Raw genomic sequence first — 6000 nt, forward strand, 5'->3', positions numbered from 1 at the left:
ACTAGACAGTATGTGATTTTGGACGTAGCTCTTGATTAGATATTTCAGGTGTGTTTAATTAGTGTTGCTAAGCTACAACACAATGCTACAAAGCTGGTTGCATTGCATTCAGGAATTGCATTCTCAACAAGAGAAACATACTATATTGCCTTAAAATTTCAAACATACTCACACAGAATGCTCTACTGCTTTTAAAAATGCAAGGTGCATTTATAATAGAAAAGAATGCAGGGCAGTTGAACTTCTTTTAACTTGACACTGAGTCTTAAAAATGTGATGCTGAGAAAGCAGCTCTGCTCACCGGTCAAAAAAGTATTGCAATGGAATGAAACGCACAAACTGGCACTCAAAATGGTGTCTAACTAGGGAGCGTACAGGTTTTGGAACAGAGCTAGTGGTTGAGATCTGGAAAAAGGGCCATCCAGTGTGTGTGCGGCATGTAGGTGAACAGACAGCTGGGATGTGAGCTGTGACTCCCAAGAAGGAACTTTGAAGAGCACGCACACACAAGTCACAAGCCCCCATAAAGTGGCAATAAAAAAAAGGCCTTTGTGTTATTGGAGGTTTATATAAACTCTGCTCTGCTTTAATGATTGACTATTCCCTGGGACCTCTGCATATCCTGGTAGTATTAGAAACGTAACGCAATAGAAACAGCTCTCACCAACTCACACAATCTCGATCATACGACAGTCACAAATTTTTGCATAGGACAAATAAGACAGATGTTTTTGTCTTTTCAGGAACAAACACCTGCCACTAAACACCCATACAACTATTTCCCTTTAAAACACAGGCTGTTGACTTCTGCTTTGCTTCACAAAGACGCCGTCCTCCGTGCCTATACGCCCACTCCCTCCTTTATCAGCATAAGGAAATTCTGCAGGCACCAGTAAAGACTGAAACCCTCTCATCCATGGAGATGAAAAAAGAGAAAACCATGAGCCGGAGCTAAGAGGGACAAGATCCCTCTCTGGACAATGGGACCGTGGGATTATCTTTGCATACCGATTTTCATACTCAGCTTTTAGTCTCTAACTGCTCCCACAGTCTCGCTCACCTTTCCGGAACGATTTGCGTTCCAGGACGATTTTTGCTGAGAAAACACTGGATATCACTATTATCCCTCATATTCTGTTTGGACGCCAAGACTCTTTTAACATCTTTAAAAATACACTAGAAGGGATAGTAAAACGATAAAAATTAAGACTCTGTCATTTACTCACCTTCATGTTTGTCTAATCCCAACTTTCCTCTGTGGAACACAAACAGTTTGACAGAATTATCGAGGACGGGGGCTTTAAAGCTCCAAAATGGAAAAATAAGTTCACTTAAGTGTATTGAATGCACACTTGTAGTGTACTTGAAATATTAAAATTATATTATTAGTTATTAGTCATTAATGACTCACCGTCGTGTTGTTCCAGACCCGTAAGACCTTCGTTCATCTTCGGATATTTTTGATGAAATCTGAGGGCTCTCTGACCCTCCCATAGACAGCAAGGTAACTACCACGTTCAAGGTCCAGAAAAGTACCAAGATGATCGACAAAGTAGTCCGTGTGACATCAGTGGTTCAACTGTAAAGTTAAGAAGCTACGAGAATACTTTTTTGCGCAAAGAAAACAAAAATACTAACTCTAAAATCTACTGCGTCACTTTGGATGCGCGTTCACGACAGTATCATGACGCGAGCGTGCTTTGTCGATCATCGATCATCTTGGTACTTTTCTGGACCTTGACCGTGGTAGTTACCTTGCTGTCTATGGGAGGGTCAGAGAGCCCTCATATTTCATCAAAAATATCTTAAATTGTTTTACGAAGATGAACGAAGGTCTTACGGGTTTCGAACAACACGAGGGTGAGTAATTAATGACAGAATTTTTGAGTGAACTAACCCTTTAAATACCATTTAAATCATTGTTTTAATAAACGTTTTCCATGTTTTAAAGAAGTACACTTATTTTGATGTGTTGACTAACATAATAAAGCACTTGTAAAATACTAAAATAATTTAATGTAAAATAATTTTAACTGTATTATTCAATATAAAATTTCATAAATTTTAAATGTTCTAAATTGCAACTTTATAATTACGCAAGTGTATTATTACAAATATGTTTAAATACATGACATACAAGTTTCAATAGAAATTATATTAAAGTATATTTTAGTTTACCATAAATTTGTCAGTACATTCGGCAGTACACTTTAACCATATTTCAAAGACCATAGAAATAATTATGAAATTAAATATGAAGATAAAGTATGCTAAAGTGTACTTTTTGACGATAGGGGATGTAAAGCTTTTCAGAGAATACTGATTTAAATATTTAAATTTCAATATGCTCTTCACACAAATATATCATGTGAGTCCAGAAGACTTATCAGGCACATTTTGAGTACAAGTAATATGGACTTCAGATTTTGCTGTTGGAAAATCAAATATTTTAAAAGATCACATCTTCATGATAGAAAAGAGGGATAGAGAACAGAATATGAGGGTTACATAATAAGTGCTAAATGTCTTTTGTAGGCACGGGTGGTGTTGTTGGGATTTGGATGAGGTAACTTGTGCCAAAGCAACGTTGGAACCACCTCCACTTGTGATAAAGCTCATGCACCTGTCAACACCGCATTGTGCATTCCATCAGCCTTTCTGTGTCTTTCCGGCATGTCTTTGTTTGGAATAGATTGAGAAGCTCAATGAGTTTAATTGTGTGTGTGTGTGTGTGTGTGTGTGTGTGTGTGTGTTTGGGGTTACTTTTAACTAATGTTTGAGGACAGATTTGTCACCAGGAGTGAGTTTCACTGTTGGACAAAAACCCCCTTTGGGAACATTTGGTTTCGTTCTCATTTGAAAACTATTTTCATGATATGAATGAATACTTAATGTATTTTTAAATTCTAAGGGGGCATTTACACGGCACCATTTTCAACTAAAAACATTTACACGACAATGGCGTTTTGAAAACGGGTTTCAAAGTGCACGTTTTTGAAAACAATACACTCTAAAAAATGCTGGGTTGTTTCAACCCAACTTTGGGTCAAATATGGACTAACCCAGCTGTTGGGTTACATTTTTTAATTAAATTTTAAACCCAAAAGTTGGGTTAGTCCATATTTGACCTAAAGCTGGGTTGAAACAACCCAGCATTTTTTAAAGTGTACAATTATCATCTCTGTGTAAACTACAAAAACGCTATTTTTGCGAAAACGGTGACATTGTGCGTATGCGTATTACGTGTATGTGTGTAGGCGCATAGTGTTTCTTTACAAAGTGACAACTACTAGCCTAGCATGCATAATACAGCTTTTTAATGCCATTTTCATGGATTTGTGTGAATTGGGATTGTTTTGACAACTTTGTTGTCTATATGTGAATATTTTCAAAAACGCAAATGAAAAACCCATGGACTCCATGGACCATTGTTGTGTACTGTAAATGTTCCCCAAAAATGCATTAAGTTTTTAGGGGTGTAGGTTAAGGTTTTATTTATTATTTAGTTAGTGTGCAATATTTATGACGAACCTTTTACAATATAAAAACATTAGATGTTTATGGTATGTCCTTATCAATAACTTTATTTAGCAAAAGGAGAAAGAAATAGAAAGAAACGCATGACTGGAGTTTTTCCGAAACGCATGAGGATTTATTGTAATGCCATCAGCTTGATCTCACATTTTAGACATTAGGCTTTTATACATCACACATTAGTGTGCAGGGTGTGGGCTGCTGGTTTCAGTTTTAGCATGAGGAAAATAACAGGGGAGGCCTTTAGACCATTTCCCCCGACAGAATATTTTTAAAACTGGGAGGATGACGAAAGTGAAAAGCTTTAAATGTTTTTCGCACGAGCAAATAGCTGGCAGTAACCCAGGTCTGAACAGCTCAGGATACTTCTGACAGCAAAGTCAGTTGTGTGATGTGTGAACACAAGAGCTTTTTCACAGTTGCAACAGTAAGTTTTTGTTGAACAGGCTTTAATGAGCTGTGGCATGTCTAGTGTTTAGATCAATTGCCTGAAACAGCTGTCTGGGGTGGTAAAACATGCAGTGTCAATATTTCTCATTTTGCTAAGAAGCAAAAATGTCTTTGACAAAGAACACAATTCATAATACTCACCTTATGGGCCATTTAGTAATTCGTCAGTGTAATGCAAATCATTGTAAGATGCACATGACATTAGTTTAATCGAAAGCAACACACAAAAGCACACTATCCCCGCGCTCTCCAACCAAACAGGCGGAGATATGAAGTAAATATGCATCAATATCATGAACACATCAACACCAAAAAATGAAAACTGTACCCATGGGATTTCCCAGTGTATAATTCTACTCTCCAAGCCATGATGTTATCTCCTCTGGCAGGACATTGTCCTGTGTTGAGATACGGTCCTCCTCTTGTGACCTGAAATGAGCTCAGAGATGCTGATGTTAAGCACATACCGATGTGCCGAAATTATGAGCTAGTGAGATTTATTGTCAACTCAGTGCAAATTACGTCCAGTCTTCAAGCTGTTATTACAGACCTTAGCTATTGAGTTGCTCATAAACAACATCATGGAAAGCAACATTTTCAAGCAGAACGCGTTTTGGCGATCCATTTCGGTGCTTTTGAATTATTTTGTATGTGAACAGTACTTCTTTCATTTCCACTGAAACTTCCATTTCATGAATTGCAATCATAATAAAAATAATGATTTAAAGTCTACTTTAAAGTAAAAAAAAAACAAAAAAAAAACAGTCATTGAAGTGTCTAAGTATGCTTAAGTGGCCTTTTATTTCAGTAATTTTATATTATCTATAAATATATAATATTTATATTATATAAAGTTTTTTACTTAATCTAAACTGAGATTGTATTTTTAGAATTGGAATATGTTTAACAATGAAGTTCTGCTGATGACTAGAACTAGACACGTTGTTTGGTCTCTGTGGTCTCATTCTACTCTCTCCATCTGCTGTGATGTAATTCTCTATTCTGTGACCCACTTGTTTTTTTCTTCTGATATTTGAACAAACAAGATGGAGCTGGGTGTGAACATATGCACAGATTTACACTCCGATTTAACAGACAGTGAACTGTTAATGCCAAAGGATCAACTATCTTTTGTTAGCAAGGAATTCAGACCAAAAGAGAGGGAGTGGTGGTTGAAAGAAGCAATTTTTATGCTGATTCTCAACCAGTCCAACTGTAAAAACACGCAAGTGTTCTCATGAGATTCTCCTGACTCATTTGAGCTCTTCAGTTGGATTTAAAGACAGTCAACTCAAATCACTGCAAGGTTTTGTTTGAATGAATATTTTACGGTTATGGCGGGAATACAACAAGTGTTATGTGTGAGAGTGTGTTGTATGTATCAACAGCAGGAAAAGGTTGTGAAATACATGTGAATGAGATGAACCCATCAACCATTGGCATAAACATTATGGTCTATTGTTTCTTTCTCACTTTTTCTTTCTCCTCCTTCATTTGTCAAAGTCAAAGGGCTAAGGAAATGTTTTGTCTAGTTAACAGGGTAGCCTACAGTCAATGAATGTATGTCATTCAGATACATACCTCACATGTTAGAACAGGCCCACAGCTATACAGCACTGTATACTGAGTTCTTAAACAATCTCCGACTATTCCACAGTTGGCTCAGATAAACTATAAACTAATATTGTGCAGCTTCAAATATCACTTTCATTTTATGATGTGCAAAAAAGTTGAAATGTTTTAGTTCAACAATATTTAGTATTAATATTGAATATTAATATATATTTGAAATATATTTGATACAAAATATGTTACATGCTAGCCAAATAATCTACATGTAACATTAATGTAAAATATTAACCTTTTGTTTTTAATTATGAGAAAGTGTATTTATCAAAACTGATCAAAAATGTATTTATGTCAAAATATTAAAAAATCTGTATTAGCAGTTTATTTTTGGTTATTTGTTGTATATTTTTAAATACAATTATATACATACATACACACACACACACA

This window comes from Sinocyclocheilus anshuiensis, unplaced genomic scaffold (genome assembly GCF_001515605.1).
Source record: "Sinocyclocheilus anshuiensis isolate Anshui unplaced genomic scaffold, SAMN03320099.WGS_v1.1 scaffold112, whole genome shotgun sequence".
Taxonomy (NCBI): domain Eukaryota; kingdom Metazoa; phylum Chordata; class Actinopteri; order Cypriniformes; family Cyprinidae; genus Sinocyclocheilus; species Sinocyclocheilus anshuiensis.